Source organism: Asterias rubens, chromosome 13 (genome assembly GCF_902459465.1).
Source record: "Asterias rubens chromosome 13, eAstRub1.3, whole genome shotgun sequence".
NCBI classification, from domain to species: domain Eukaryota; kingdom Metazoa; phylum Echinodermata; class Asteroidea; order Forcipulatida; family Asteriidae; genus Asterias; species Asterias rubens.
In genome coordinates, this window is record NC_047074.1 from 9,365,287 (window position 1) to 9,382,500 (window position 17,214).

General features: G+C 39.9%; 1 pseudogene; it reads left to right on the forward strand.

Annotated features, from left to right (window-relative positions):
* Positions 1–17,214, forward strand: part of LOC117298699 — a 67,956-nt pseudogene that overhangs the window by 45,542 nt on the left and 5,200 nt on the right.

Below are 17,214 nucleotides of genomic sequence, written 5' to 3' on the forward strand. Positions count from 1 at the left end.
CTATTTATTCATATTCTACTCATCAAAACACATATTTTGATTGTTGACAAAAGCTTTATTTTGAAAAAATACCACTTCCAGGTGACTTTAAGAAAAGTTTGTTTTAACTATAATATATTCCAGGTTTTGCATCGGAGATAAATAATATAATTTGTTTACACCGATGTGTATAATAGCACTGTATGCTCAGTACTTTCCAGAGTTATACATGTGTCTGCTCTAGCAATGCAAAGGTCATGGGTTCAAATCCCACCTGAGTGATTTGCCTGTGATAGTTCTGATAAAACAGTGAGTATACAATGCCCAACACACATCTGTGTTAAAGACTCTGGACACTATCGGGTATTGTCAAAGACTAGTCTTCACATTTGGTGTATCTCAACATATGCATAAAGTAACAAACCTGTGAAAATTTGAGCTCAATCGGTCGTTGAAGTTGCGGGATATTAATGAAAGAAAATACACCCTTGTCGCACCATGGTCACACGAAGTTGTGTGCTTTAAGATGCATGATTTCGAGACGTCCAATTCTAAATCTGAGGTCTCAAAATCAATATCGTGGAAAATTACTTCTTTCTCCAAAACTGCGTCACTTCAGAGGGAGCTGTTTCTCACAATATTTTATACTATCAACCTCTCCCCATTACTCGTAATCAAGAAAGGTTTTATGATAATAATTATTTTGAGTAATTACCAAGCTGCCTTTAAAGGAACGTTACAGAAATGGTAAGAAACAAAAATCGTGAAGATCACAGATTTACATAAAACTTACATGGTCTAATGATGATGATAGTAGAAAACATCCCTTTAAATATTTCTGCCTGAAATGTCATATTTGATGAGAAATAAATATTCTAACTTCGCGTTTGGAGTTTATCGCTCAGTGAGCGTTTTATTCATTTAATTTTGGCATCGATGCAATGCAAAATTTGTAATCGTTTTTTCACTATTCTCTCGTTACCCAGATGGCCGATCGATCTCAAACTTCTACAGGTTTGTCAGTTTATGTATTGATGGTGGATTACATAAAGTGCTTACACTGCCAGCAACTGTTCTGTAAGCAAAAACCAATTCTGTAATGTTCCTTCCCAAAAGAAGTAAATACCAGGTAACGATAGTATGTTTTAGTGTTTCAAGACTTGATTTTTTTGTTGTGTTTTCAGGGCAGCTTTAGAGGCCAAGTTAAAGCTCTAGGAGGAGATGTCAAAAGGAGCCATTCTGACAGCAGGTAAAGAGTTGTGCCCTTACGCTTATTTTCCTAAAGGGTTAAACAGAACCTGTGACGTGTTTTTTTTAACCATCAACTTTCTCTACTGATTCCAAGCAGACCTACACATGTATGAGCCCATCTTTAAAGGAACACGTTGCCTTGGATCGGGCGAGTTGCCCATTTATGGGAATCAAATTTTTGACTCCCTTAATTAGGTTGCTGACCGTGTTTTAGTCCACGGCATACAAGGAAAACACTTTCGAGGCATGTTTGTGTGGATCATTATATTCAACTTTTAAAATATCTTTCTAATCATTATGCATTTCATCGTCTGATCCAAGGTCAACGTTTTCCTTTAAAGCCATTGGACCCTTTCGGTAAACAGTATTGCCCAAGGCCCACACTTCGTGTATCACAACTTCTATATCAAATAACAAACCTGTGAATATTTAGGCTCAATCGGTCATCGGAGTCGGGAGAAAATAGTGGGAAAACCCACCCTTGTATCCGCGCGTTTCGCCCTGTCATGACATGTGTTTAAAATAAATCCGTAATTCTCGCTATCGAGAATTGATATTGTTTTAACTTTTTTCTCAAAAAGTAAAGCATTTCATGGAATAATATTTCAAGAGAAGTCTTTTACCACTACCTTCTGTAAACCCTGTAAGTTATTTGTAAATCTGTGAACTTTTTTTTTTTCTGTACCGAAAGGGTCCAATGGCTTTAAAGGATTTGGGTACCTTTTCAAAATGTCCATAGATTTACATTAAACTTACAGGGTTTGAAGAGATTAAGAGTGGAAAGCTTCCCTTCAAATAGTACTTACTGAGGTGCTGTAGTTTTTGAGAAATGAGTAAAACAATGTCATGAAAATACGTTTGTAAATGATTAAAATAATTTTCGTCTCATGAGACAAAAATTATTTTCATTACATTGTTTTACTCATTTCTCAAAAACTACAGCACCTCAGCAAGTAATATTTTCAGGGAAGCTTTATACTATAATCATCTTCAAACTGTATAAGTTTAGTGTAAATCTGTGGACATTGTGTTTTTTGTCCTACAAAAGTTACATATAGTCTAGAACAGATTTAAAAAAAAAAAAACTTCGAGCGGCATTTTTGAGTAAAAGTTGGTAACATACCTGATTTAACTAATTTGGGGGTGCTGAATCCGAAAATGATGGATACCAAACCTAATTTTTAGTCCTTCACCCTGAAACATCAAGTTTAAAACAATACAGAAAACCTAGGAGACGCAGACTTCTCACGTGAAAAATAGTCAGGTTCTGCTGTGGTTCCACATTGATGTTGTCAGGATACTATACAGGGCAGGTACCCGGGTGCAGGTCAGGTATCCGTAACAAGCTTTTGGGTGTACTGGATAGATCTTCAATCAAATTGCACATTCAGAGGGACCAAAAGGTGCTTTTAATGTCATTTTGAAAGTATTTGAGTTCGTGTTTTTTCTAATAAAGAGTTATTTATTTTTTGAACAGTCCACAAGTAAGTATAGACTCCTACTTTATTTTTGTATGTCAGCTTTTTTTTTTTTCAGAATTGTTCAAGATACTTAGAATGCGAAAATCAAGTGTTTCAGTTTGATGTCACTTAATATTATGTCCAATAAACAACCCAATGTATATAAATTATAAACAAATGTTTTGTAGTATTTGGGCTCCCATCCCTGTCCTTACAGAGACATTTCTATAAAAGAAAGTACAGAATTAATAGTACACAACACATTGCAATTCGATTGAATAGTGACTTGCTAAAAAACACAAATCATCATGCAGATGGACTAGCATTCAGGAAACTGATAAACAAACATATAATTTTACAAACATGTTAATTTTCTTTGGGGAGATATAGTTACATGACATTACAAAAATGCCTCTATGGAATCGACGCATCAAAGCATTCCATTCAAGCTGATATTTTCCAAAATCCAATAGTGTTTTTCCTAAAATTAACCTGATTTTATGTTATATTATTGATAGAAGTATACCGGAGAAGGTATCCTTGTAGTACTGAAACAACACTGAAACACATACAACAGCTTGGTGCAAGGAGGCATCTTCTTTTCAGTGTATGTCATCCTTTCCAGCATCCACTTAAACCCTATACTATAACATGTACAGAGTCATCTAAATCAAAAATCATATACTATCACATTGCAAAGAAGTCCACTGGGTATTAGACAATTTGACGATTAGGTCCATTTTTAACTTTACTATTTTCAATTTTGGGGGGTTTAAAGACTTTTCTTGAAGTTGGTTTTAAAAGTTTAAACTCCTGTTGTTCTTCCCAAATAAAATATTGCTGGAAAAGCAAAGTAAGAGTCTGGTGTACTTGGCCAAAATTAAAACAGTCTTTTGACTTAAGCTTTTTTGTTTAGCAAAACAATTTGCCTCAGTTTGTACTCCAAACTATGATTGCTAATATCGAAGATACGCACACCTTTCATGAATGATTCATTGCTGGGAACCGTCCTAGCTGACACACAAAAATAAAGTAGGAGTCTATACTTGTGGATTGAGCGGTAATAATGAATAAAGAGATATTTGATTTTTCCTTGTTCTTCACACCCAGCTGAAAAGAGAGGGGTGGATTGTTTTATCAATGGAGGGGATACATATGTTGTTGTCCTTTTTTTCAGAATCTTACTATCGTCTTCTTGTGTTCAATTTGTCCGTGTGTACAAACGCGACTAACAATGCGTTATACTGCCAACAAACAAACAAACTGGAATTTATTTTTTCAATTGTTAGCCTACAACAGTTAGATTGGTTCGTCAACTGTGGAGAATACTTTCTAAAACGGGGAGGATTGTAATCGAAAAATGAGTTACTTTAAAATCCTCTAAAATCAAATTTTTTGACTGGTAAGATAATTTCAAGCCATGAGTGTGAACACTAAAAGCTAACCTATTCATAAACAGGGAGCACTGAAAAGTTGATATACAATACAATTTTCTGTATCATTGTTGAGTCTAGACTACACCTGGTAGGCCTACATGTTTAAGTAGTGTAGGCCTACATAACAAGAGAAAATAATCAACGGTTTGTGCTTTTAACAACAGAGAAATTATGTTCAACTAATAAATAACTCTTTATTAGAAAAAACACGAACTCAAATACTTTCAAATGACATTGAAAGCACCTGTTGGTCCCTCTGAAAGTGCAATTTGGTTGTAGATCTATCCAGTACAATCAAAAGTTTGTTACGGATACCTGACCTGCACCCGGTTACCTGCCCTGTGTGGTGTCCTGACAACATTAATATGGAACCACAGCAGAACCTGACTATTTTTCACGTGAAAAGTCCGTCATCTGCTAGGTTTTCTGTATTGTTTTAAATTTGATTTTTCAGGGTGAAGGACTAAAATTAGCCTAGGTAGCACAATTTTCGGATTCAGCACCCCCAAGTTAGTTAAATCAGGTATGTTACCAACTTTTACTCAAAAATGACGCTCACTTCCTTAACTAGAGCCCTTTTTGGAAATCTGGTCTAGACTAATAGACCCTTTAAAGGATTAAAAACAGAACACTGTAACCCAGTCTTTACTTATTTTGGTTTACACCAGCGGGACTTGAACCTGTTACCTCTGAATTAACTTCCCGTCTTGGTTCAGGGCAAGCTTTTGTATAGCAACCTCCAGTTGAGCAAACTCCCGTACCATTGTGCCATGCACTCTCATTGAATGTTGGGCCATTCGGGACTGAAATTGTTGCCAAAGGACACTAAAAATGGAAACAAGGTCGTCGGAATGGGGTTTTTTTTACTTGGTGTTTATCTTGGTGTCTGGAGCATTAACAATTGTTTTATCCAGAGGATTTTTGTAAAATTAGTAAATACAAAACTAAGTATCATGATTTGTTTTCTTTTTTCAAATTGGTTGTGTTTGCGCTTATTGACTCGCAATTCCCGAGTATCGACCCGAACCCTGCATCTCTTACTAACTATGCAAACACTTGCCCTGAAACATTTGATGTAGCAACTGTCTCAATTGTCATAGAACTTTCAATTTAAGAAAACACCTTGGGGCTAAGCATGTCATTGTACCAGACATTGTTCAAATCTAACTGTCAAATGGCTGATCACTAATACTGAAGTCATCTTGTCACATTCCGTCTTACCCAGGGGACGATGTTGCAGATCACTTCCTGGTAGACTATGAGAAGAAGGCCATCAGTGACATGAAGGAGAAGAGAAGACTCGAGGAGGAGGAAGAGGAGGCAGCAAGGGCGGGCCAGAGTATGAGATGGGGGCTACGGATGTACCTTGCCCAGTCGACCCTCAAGACCAATGGTAAGGAAATTCATCTAGAGGGGGGGGGGGGGGAGGTGGAAAGAGGAGGAAGCAGGGGCGGGGCCAGAGTATGAGGGGCCACGGATGTACCTGGCCCTGTCGACCCTCAAGACCAATGGTAAGGAAATTCATCTAGGGGGGGGGGGGGGGGGGGAGAAGAGGCAGCAAGGGCGGGGCCAGAGTATGAGATGGGGGCCACGGATGTACCTGGCCCTGTCAACCCTCTAGACCAATGGTAAGGAAGTCATCCAGGGAGGGGGAGGGGGAAAACAGGAGGCAGAAAGGGCGAGGCTGGAGTATGAGATGGGAGCCGCGGATGTACCTGGCCCTGTCGACCCTCTAGACCAATGGTAAGGAAGTCATCCAGGGAGGGGGAGGGGGAAAACAGGAGGCAGAAAGGGCGGGGCTGGAGTATGAGATGGGGGCCTCAGATGTACCTGGCCCTGTCGACCCTCTAGACCAATGGTAAGGAAATCATTCGAGGGGAAAATCGAGCTAAAAATCCCATCTCATTTGCTGCTTATTTTTGCTTTGTAGAAAATGTTTAGGTGCTTTGTCCACTTAAAGGCAGTATTAGTACTTTCGGCAATCCTCACTTGGTATATCTCTAAGTAAGTATTTATAACCATGTTTTTAAGACCAATGTCAAATCCGTCCACGTTTAGTGTTTAGTGTGGATGGTGACAGCACATTTGTCTACATTGGGTAGTTAAATTGTCAAAGACAAGTATTCTCAGTTGGTGTATCCCAACATATGAATCAAATACAAATCTGTGAAAACTTTTAAAACAATCGAAGTAGCGAGAGAGTAATTAAAGAAAAAACACCATTGTTGCCCAAATTTGTGTGCTTTTAGAAGCCTGAGAAAGGCTTCAGGCCTGAATGTCTTTAATTACTTGGGTGAAAAGTTGCCCCTTTCTCAAAAACTATGTTACTTCAAAGGGAGCTGTTTCTCGCAATGTTTTATACTATCAAATCAACAGCTCTCCATTGCTAGTTATTAAGTAAGTGTTTATGCTAACAATTGCTTTGAGTAATTACCATGGTGTTCAGTGGATTTTAAAGTCATACTTTCCTTGTTTTCTCTTCTTCTTTGACAGTTGAACATTCAAGGTTGGAAATATTTGTTTTAAAAACTTTGTGACACGTGGAAGCCAGCTGGTCGTAAACACTGGTCATTATCAACCATTCATAAATACCCAAGACAGTTTCTCTGCTCCTATTGGTGGAGAGTGCGTCACGTGGGGGTGTTTAAACGGTTGATAAAGACACAGCTGAAGCTGTTTAAGACTGGCTGGCTTCCGCGTGTCGGGCGTACACACAACCCACGCGCATCAAACAGATTCTTCACAAAGTTTTTGAAAAAAATATTTCAAACCTCGAATTTTCAATTGTCAAAGTGTCTATAATTGTATTTTGTTTAAAGTTTTTAACAAAAGGGCATTTATGAATGGGAATAAAAGAATAGTGACGAGTTCTTAAACGGCCGTTTAAAACCGGCAGGGTCGTTGCCGTGTGATAAAGGCCCGAGCCGAAGGCGAGGGCCTTTATTGCACGGCAACGACCCTACAAGGTTTTTAACGGACGTTTAAGAACTCGTCGCTACACTTTTATTCCCTTATTTAAAAACCCCGCATGTGACGCGCTCTCCACCAATAGGAGTAGAGAAACTGTCCGGAGTATTTATGAATCTACATTTAAAGTCTGTACTTTCCTTGTTTTTCTCTTCTTCTCAGAATGGATTTTGTGGACACCTTAGGACGATCCAGACGCTGTATGAAGAAAGATCTTCCTGAGCTCATCAACATTGATAAACGTCTTAATCCTCAGGCATTTAGGTAAGTCCAGATTATCACCAGATATAAATGATTGGTCTCTGCGCTCGCTATTTGATTCATAGTTTGTAAACGCACACAATTTGTGCAACATTTTGGTTTAGGAGGCTGAAAAAAATACAACTCCAAAGAAGTCACTCATACAGAGTGAACTTGGTCAACTATTCTACATTCTGGTAATGAAATAAGTAGTAATAATAATAATGAAAACTTATAAAGCGCACAAATCCATCCTCATGGCGCTAAAAAAGTTACCCTTAAAAAGTGACTAGCACTGTGACCCTGAAGGTAGCTGTGTAGATAAGATGATGAAGAAATTTCAGTTTTAGATGTTGGAGGAAAACCCAAACAGTTTATGTGTACAGTTCAGATTTATCCAAGTTCATGGTCTGGGTCTTGGTGTCAGACATTGGGGTCATGGTCTTGGTTCTGGAGGGACAGTCTTCGTCTTGGCCTCACAGAGGAGGTCTTGGTCTTGGTCTTGGTTTAAATGTTAGGAGGGAGGTCTCTTGGTCTCGAACTTGAACATGAGTTCTTGGACTTGGTCTCAATTTCTTGGTCTTGGTCACGATCTCAGTGCGGAGGTCTTGGTTTTGATTTTAAGCTACAAGGGAAGGTCTTGTTTTTTGTCTCGATCTTGGAGGGGAAGTCTTTGACTTGGTCTTGAGGTCTTGGTCTTGATCTCAGACGGAAGATCTTGGCCTTGGTTTCGATCTTGGAGGTTAGGTTTTGGTCTTGGTCTCACAGAGAAGGTATCTGTCTTTGCATCAATCTTGGAGAGGAGTTCTTTGTCTCAATCTTCTTGTGGGATGAGTATTGCTAGTCTCAACATTTCATCTAGCCTGCTCTAGTCATCATCAGCACTCACACCACCCTTTAAAGGAACACGTTGCCTTGGATAGGTCGAGTTGGTCTTTGAAAAGCGTTTATAACCGTTTGTTATAAAATGCATATGGTTAGAAAGATGTTTTAAAAGTAGAATATAATGATCCACACAAGTATCACTCGAAATTGCGTGGTTTTCCTTTACCTTGTCGTCAAACACGGTCGGTCATTTATGGGAGTCAAATTTTTGACTCCCATAAATGGCCCGCAAAGTAAAAGGAAAACCACGCAATTTTGAGGCAAATTTGTGTGGATCATTGTGTTCTACTTTTTAAACATCTTTCTAACCATACGCATTTTATAACAAACGGTTATAAACGCTTTTCAAAGACCAACTCGACCGATCCAAGGCAACTTGACCTGTCTTTGTTTGCATAACTTAGGGAGAAGGAAGACTATGAACCAAATCTGTGAACCAAGAATCACTTCCAGATGATTTTCGCTCTTGTGATAATAATATCTGTTGGCATGTGGCCTTAAAGGATTTAGGTACTTTTTGTATCAAACACAAAACACAATGTTCACAGATTTACATCAAACTGACACTATTTGAAGCTAATGACAGTAGCAAGCTTCCCTTAAAATATTACTTACTGAGGTGCTATAGTTTTTGAGAAATTAGTAAAACAATGTCATGAAAAAACGTTTTTACATTCTAAATTAATTTTCGTCTCATGATCACTAAGTTGTGTGCTTTCAGATGCTTGATTTCGAGACCTCAAATTCTAAATCTCAGGTCGCGAAATGAAATGTCGCGAAAACTACTCAACTTCAGAGGGACCCGTTTCTCACAATGTTGTATACTATCAACCTTTACCCATTTCTCTTTACCAAGTGAGGTTTTATGCTAATAATTATTTTGAGTAATTATCAATAGTGTTTTAAACACCCTTTAAATGCCCCAGGCGGCCCTCATGCCTTCCTTTTGTTACGCAACACCAGGCGGTTTCTCTGACTCCACTCACACCTGTGTACTCACTGCATGCACTCCCTCTCTCATTTATATTTTTAGGACTCGCTCCTTGATGAGGCAGTAGGTTAAAGCCATTGGACCCTTTCGGTACAGATAAAAAAATTAAAGTTCACAGATTTTCAAATAATTGACAGGGTTTACAGAAGGTAGTGGTGAAAGACTTCTCTTGAAATATTATTCCATGAAATGCTTTACTTTTTCACTTGAGAAAACAGTAAAACAGTATCAATTCTCGATAACGAGAATTACTGATTTATTTTAAACACATGTCGTGACACGGCGAAACAGGCGGATACAAGGGTGGGTTTTCTCGTTATTTTCTCCCGACTCCGATGACCGATTGAGCCTAAATTTTCACAGGGTTTGTTTTTTGATATCGAAGTTGTGATACACGAAGTGTGGGCCTTGGACAATACTGTTTACCAAAAGGGTCCAATGGCTTTCAAGGCAGTGTACACTATTGGTAATTACTCAAAATAATTATTGGCATCAAACCTTTCTTGATGACGAGTAATAGGGAGAGGTTGATGGTATAAATCATTGTGAGAAACGTCTCCCTCTGAAGAGCCATAGCTTTCGAGAAAGAAGTAATTTCCACGAATTTGATTTTGAGACCTCATATTTAGAACTTGAGGTCTCAACCATCATATGTTGAGGTTCACCATCTGTGGAGGCTAGTCTTTGACAATTACCAATAGTGTCCACTGCCTTTAACCATCACCAGAATGTGTGTATAATGAGTGCCACATAGCGACTCTTATCGGTTAGAGAGGACAATTCAATTCAGCATTAACATTACTTTATTGGGACTCTTGGTGCTGTGGTGTACTGGGCCTAATTTCATAGAGCTGCTAAGCACAAAAATTTGCTTAGCATGAAATTTCTTCCTTTATAAAAACAGGATTACCAACCAAATTTCCACATGATTTTTAGGAAAAGCAAACAACAGCTGAATACCAATGGAAATTTGGTTGGTAATCCTGTTTTTATCAAGGAAAAAATGTCATGCTAAGCAAATTTGTGTGCTTATAGCAGCTCTATGAAATTTGGCCCTGTTTGGCAGAGAATCGGGCAAGTCGGGCTATGGTTTTCCTTTAAAGCTAACACGGTCGGCCATTTTGTGGAGTCAAGAGTTCACAACCTACATGTATAAGGAAAACCGCAATTTTAGTGTTAAAGAAAGAGAAACAATTTGTGTATTTTGTTTTCCGTCTTAAAGACTCTGGACACTTTTCGCAATTGTCAAAGACCAGTCTTCTCACTTGGTGTATCTCAACATATGCATAAAATAACAAACCTGTGTAAATTTTAGCTCAATAGGTCGTCGAAGTTGCCAGATAATAATGACAGAAAAAATGCTTATGTCGCATAAGTTGTGTGCTTTCAGATGCTTGATTTCGAGACCTCAAATTCTAAATCTGAGGTCTCGATATCAAATTCGTGGAAAGTTACTTCTTTCTCGAAAACTACTTTACTTCAGAGGGAGCCGTTTCTCGCAGTGTTTTATACTATCAACCTCTACCCATTACTCTTACCAAGTAAGGATTTATGCTAATAATTATTTTGAGTAGGTCTCAAGGGTTGGGAACGGTAGGAATATTTCAATTTGACAAAGACCACTCTATTGGGCGCCTGCCCGTATTCACTCATGTAGGATTCCTTTTTTACTTGAGCATAATGATTCAGTCTAGTCAGTAGATCGTTCTTGTGGTTTAAAGGGTCTATGTAACTTTTGTAGGACAAAAAACACAATGTCCACAGATTTACACTAAACTTACACAGTTTGAAGATAATGATAGTAGAAAGCTTCCATGAAAATATTCTGTGCTGAGGTGCTGTAGGTTTTGGGAAATGAGTAAAACAATGTCACGAAAATTATTTGAATTATTTACAAACGTATTTTCATGACATTGTTTTACTCATTTCTCAAAAACTACAGCACCTCAGTAAGTAATATTTGAAGGGGTAAGGTTTCCACTATTATTATCTTCAAAATCTTCAATACCCAAATCTTTTAATGGGTTGCGATCATGTGCCCACGGGAATGTTATTTCGGAACACGAAAGATTTGTTGTGGTTTTTTTGTATTGCCCGGGTTTCCCAAGATAAATTTAAACAAAATGTTTCAGCATATTCTAAAAAATATTACCATAGGTTAGCTCAATACATTTTTGAGACGGTGAACAAAAGCCACATTTTCTCAATAGATAAAAATAAGTCTCGAGGTACATTTCTTGAGAACAGTCAATTTCTCTACTGGGTTGGAAATCATTGGTTCATTATGACAAAACAAATTAAAAAACACAAACTTGTTCTGCAAAGTGATCACTGAAAGGTGGTTAAAGGGAAGGTACACGTTTGGTAATTACTCAAAACAAATATTAACTTAAAAACTGACTTGGTGATGAGCATTGGAGAGCTGTTGATAGTATAAAACATTGTGGGAAACGACTCCCTCTGAAGTAGCGTAGTTTTTTGAAAAAGATGTAATTTCTCACTAAAATATTAAAAGACTTCTAGCTAGAAGTCTTTTATTTCCATCTGAAAGCGCACAAATTCGTCCAACAAGGGTGTTGTTTCTTTCATCATTTTCTCGCAACTTCGTTGACCGATTGAGCCCAAATTTTCACAAGCTTGTTATTTTATGCTTTGGTTGGGATACACCAAGTGAGAAGACTGTTCTTTGACAATTACCAAATGTGTACCTTCCCTTTAAAGGCAGTGGACACTGTTGGAATTGTTGATTGTATAAAACATTATGAGAAAGGGCTCCCTCTGAAGTAACGTAGTTTTTGAGAATTTTGTTTTCCATGAGTTTGATTTCGAGACCTCATATTAGCTTTTGAGGTCTCAAAATCAAGCATCTGAAAGCACCCAATTTTGTGTGACAAGGGTGTTTTCTGTCATTATTATCTTGCAACTTCGATGACCAATTGAGCTCAAATTTTAACATGTTTGTTATTTCATGCATATGTTGAGATACACTCAGTGAGAAGACTGGTCTTTGACAAACACCAAAAGTGTCCAGAGTCTTTAATGCCAGTTTTGTTTCTGTTCAGAGGTGAGAGAGATGGGTGTCGGCTGCTTTGACTTCTCAAAGGATGAGGGAGAGAGACAGAGTCAGATGGAGATGTTGAGTCATCTTAGAGACGAGGTAAGAAGATAACATGATTTTTGTGTTGATTAAGAGCAGTGGACACTATTGGTAATTGTCAAAGACTAGCCTTCACAGTTGGTGTATCTCAACATATGTATACATAAAATAACAAACCTGTGAAAATTTGAGCTCAATCGGTCATCGAACTTGCGAGATATGAATGAAAGAAAAAAACACCCTTGTCCCACGAAGTTGTGTGCGTTTAGATGGTTGATTTCGAGACCTCAAGTTCTAAATCTGAGGTCTCAAAATCAAATTTGTTGAAAATTACTTCTTTCTCGGACACTATGGCTCTTCAGAGGGTGCCGTTTCACACAATGTTTTATACCATCAACCTCTTATTACTTGTCACCAAGAAAGGTTTTATGCTAACAATTATGTTGAGTAATTACCAATAGTGTCCACTGCCTTTAAAGACCAGCATTGTCACTTGGTGTATCCCAACATTTGCATACAATAACAAACCTGTGAAAACTTGGGCTCAGTTGGTCTTCGAAGTTACAAGAAAAAAATGAAAGAAAAACACTCTTGTTGCACAACTTTGTGTGCTTTCAGTTGCATAACCTCTTTCTCAAAAACTACGTTACTTCAGAGGAAAACTATGGGAAAACAGTTGAGGAGATGTTTTCTTTGCAACCTTACTAGTTTGTACAGTACTTGTAGTTTAGCACTTGGATAAGCATAGCCTGAACATCTGACGCCACACTTCGTGGCTCGCAAATAACACCAGAGACCGGCATCAAAAACTGGCGTGTGTTTTGACTTTTGTACTCGTTAATTTCACATAGAGATACGCAGTCAAATTCCATTGCGGACTTGACAGTAGTGTACTGTTTGGGCATAATGGATGCACGTTTATCCAATATCATTGTATCCAATGGAATCACTGGATCTAGCGGCTTGGACCTGAAAGACAGACCCCCAGTCTAGGATAGGCATCACAACCAGCCCTCAACCCACAACCCGCATAATAATAATAATAATAACCCGTTTTTATATATCACTTCTCACACCCGGAGGGCGTCCCAAAGCCCTTCACATTATTACCATGGTCACTGGGCCTTAAATCACTCCTTAAACCATCTCAGCTCCCTGGTGGGGAGTATGCAGCCTGTGCAACATCAATATGCGCTACTCGGCTAAATCAATCACAAGAACCATCTCTGCCCTCATAGGTCCCCATTTACCCCTGGGTGGAGAGAAGCAATTGTAGTTAAGTGTCTTGCTCAGGGACCCAAGTGTCACGACCGGGATTCGACCCACACTCTGCTGAACAGAAGCATCAGAGCTCTTATCCGCTCGGCCATGACACCCATACATGTATATCAAAACCCATAACCCACCTCGACAACCCAACAACCTACAGCAACAAAATACCAAAGTACAACTCACTACCAACACCTCATAACCCACAACCCTTCTCTTGCAACTTTGATGAGTAATTGAGTCCAAACATTCACAGACTTGTTATTTTATGCATATGTTGGGATACACCAAGTGAGAAGACGGGTCTTTGACAATTACCAAAAGTGTCCAGTACCATGGTTAGTTTTGCGATAGCACCATGTTTAAATAAGGGAATCAATGTGTGGTGAAGAGGTTTTCAACTAGTGGTTTAATCCCAACGAGGCTTGGTTCTTGATAATTTTACCGAGACGAAGTCGAGGTAAATTATAGAGAACCAGAACTCGGCGGGTTTAAACCACTAGTTGAAAACCTATTCAACACACTTTGATTCCCATTCATAAATACCTTTTCGGTCAAAAACATCATCACTTTTTTGTCAAAAAGTAAAATAAATGCAAAAATTATAATTTTTAAAAGATTTCTTTCAACACAACACCCCTCTAGCTATGAAATGGTAAAGCCCTCCGCCCCCCTCAGGTAAACAACTCTTTATAAGGGAATTTTGTGCGCGTCGCGCGTATCGCGTGATGTAGCACATCTGTTTCAGCCATTGTTCTCTACCAATAGGAGTGAAGAAACTGTCTTATAAGAACAGGTGCAAGGTCGCGTGTCACGCCCATGAATTAACACTTTTTACCGGTCATAAACAAAGGTTTATACACACCCACGTGACGCGCTCTCCACCAATAGGAATAGCAAAACTGTCTGAGGTATTTATGAATCTCTTTTTGAGTTGGTTCTGAGAAGAACCGTTGGTTGACAACTCAACGATTGTCAACCACCAGTTCTTTTCAAAACTACTACTCTCAGTGAGATTTACACAAGCCTCCCCTCATGGAATAAAAATTGTGATGCGATCTAAACCCATCACAAGGTGATGAAAGTATTCATTTCTGAGTTAATTTATATACATGAAATTTAAGGGGACACTCCACTCTTTTCGTATCTACCTCTACCTCCATGGTAGGACCAAGGGTGGATTTCACAAAGAGTTAAGACTTGTCTTATCTCGAGTTAGGACGAGTTACTCGTCAGTTTGTAATATCTTCTAGGAGGAATAGTCCTAACCCTTTGTGAAATTGACCCAGTTGGCCTTGGTTTGAGAAATCAAGCTTTAAAGTTCCAAATGCACATTGATACAGATGTTTTTTAAGAGTACAGTTGGAATATCGTTTTGTGCGATCGTTTCTTTTTTCAGACGCTTGGTCAGAGAACCAAGAGTGACCAGCTTAAAGCGAAACGCAAAGCGGCCCCCAAGGCCCGACTAGATAAAGTGAAGCAGCGTAACCGAGCCAAGGGGGAGATAGTTGAGGAGGAGGGCGATAAGAAACATCAGGAGGAGGAGGAAGATGCGAGGATGAAGGAGGAGTCAGAGTCAGCGAGACGGAGACAGAAGGAGGAGGATGAGAAGGGATTAGCATAGAGGCTGAGCAAGACGGCGCCGGCGAGACCTTGGGATATTGGAAAAGGTAGGGTACCCTTCTTCATCTTCTTGTTCTTTTTTAGGGCGTTTGTGTCGTTTTCTTGATGCGGAAGGCTCTAGCAAAGTATTAGACTCGAAGTACATTAAAGCCATGTTCCCATTGGACTTTTCCTTCAACTGTCACGTGGAAATTTACCGTGACTGGCTTTGGCGTAATTCTACAGTGCGTTCCCACCTAGACTTATATTCCGCAGCGTTTGCAAAGTTTTTTTTACAGCGTGGTCGCGGTAGGTTTACAGCAAGGAGCTGTTCCCGTTGCACTTTCTAGATAAGTTACAGTGGCTGTGCGGAAGACTTCTGCACCCTCTTTCCGCTTGTTAGTTTTACATCACAGTTGCGGTAAATTGACAGGGTCAGTTTACCATGCGTCCCCTTGGATTGTATTGTCATTCTACAGAGAAGTTGCGGTACTTAAACCAAAAACAGTCCATTTGGGAACACGTTTTTGTAAACATACATCAATTTTTCGCTATCATTGTGAGGACTTTCCTTTGTCCCTCTATGTAAACATACATCAATTTTTCGCTATCTTTGTGAGGACTTTCCTTTGTCCCTCTAACTAAACACTCTCCATAAGAGCATGAGAAAATGTGAGGATGTAAAAATACAAAGGAGTCCAGTGCGAGGACAGCATTGCTCGTTTTGAGTTCCTTTGTTCTACTGTCCTCTCTCTTCCGATGAAACCATGTCATCGAATTCAATGAATTCAAACTCTGGTGTTTCTGATCAGCAGAGTGTGGGTTCGAATCTCCAGCCGTGACACTTAACCATTGCTTCGTCCTTCGGATGGGACGTAAAGCCGTTGGTCCCATGTGTTGTGTAACGCATGTAAAAGAACCTAGTGCACTTATCGAAAAGAGAAGGGGTTCGCCCCGATGTTCCTGGCTGTGGTTGCTTAATGCGCCATCTATCTTGGCCTATCCCGTCGTAAACGACGATGAGTTCGGCGTCTGTCACAATCATCAATGTAGCCTTGAGAGCAGATTGAGCACCCTGAGTGGATAGCAGAGCGCCAGGAGGAGCGATCAAGTGCAACAGTCTCCCAGGATGCAACTGGGATGTTGAAAGCAGCCAGGTCTCGCTTTAGGACATCCTTGAAGCGCAGCCTAGGGCGGCCACGGGGACGTGGAGCATCAGCCAGTTCACCATAGAAGATGTCCTTGGGGAGGCGTCCGTCATCCAGTCTGCAGACATGACCGGTCCAGCGAAGGCGGCGCACTCTCAGCATGGTGAACAAATCAGTTGCTTCCGTGAGTTCAAGGATTGAAGTGTTCGGAACACGATCATACCAGGAGATGCCAAGTATGGAGCGAAGGCAACGAAAGTGAAATGAGTTCAGGCGACGTTCCTGGCGACTGTACGTCGGCCAAGTCTCACTGCAATAAAGTAGAGTACTCAGCACACAAGCCGTGTACACCCGAATCTTCAGGTTGATGGAGAGGTCCCGATTGTCCCACACACGGGAGCGTAGTCGACCGAAGGTGGTTGAAGCCTTCCCTATACGGGTATCAATCTCAGCATCCAGGGAGTTAGAGTTGGCCATTGTGGATCCAAGGTAGCAGAACTTATTTACCACACTTAGTGCTGTTCCATTGATGTAGATGTTTGGCGGAGCTGCAGTCCCCTGGGAGAGAACTACTGTCTTGTTGAGGCTGATCTTCATGCCAAACTCCGAGCATGCTTTGGCAAAGGAGTTGCAGAGATCTTGGAGCTCAGCTTCGGAGTGTGCAACAATAGCAGCGTCATCTGCGTACAGGAGCTCACGAATAAAAACACTTCTGATCTTCGTTCTTGCACGGAGGCGGGAGAGGTTAAAAAACTTCTCAGAGCTGCGGGTGTGAAGCAGTAGTCCTGACGGGTCAGGAAATGCACGCTGCAGTAGTGCAGAGAAGTAGATGCCAAACAGGGTCGGAGCAAGCACACATCCCTGTCTGACGCCTCGGTGAATGGCAAAC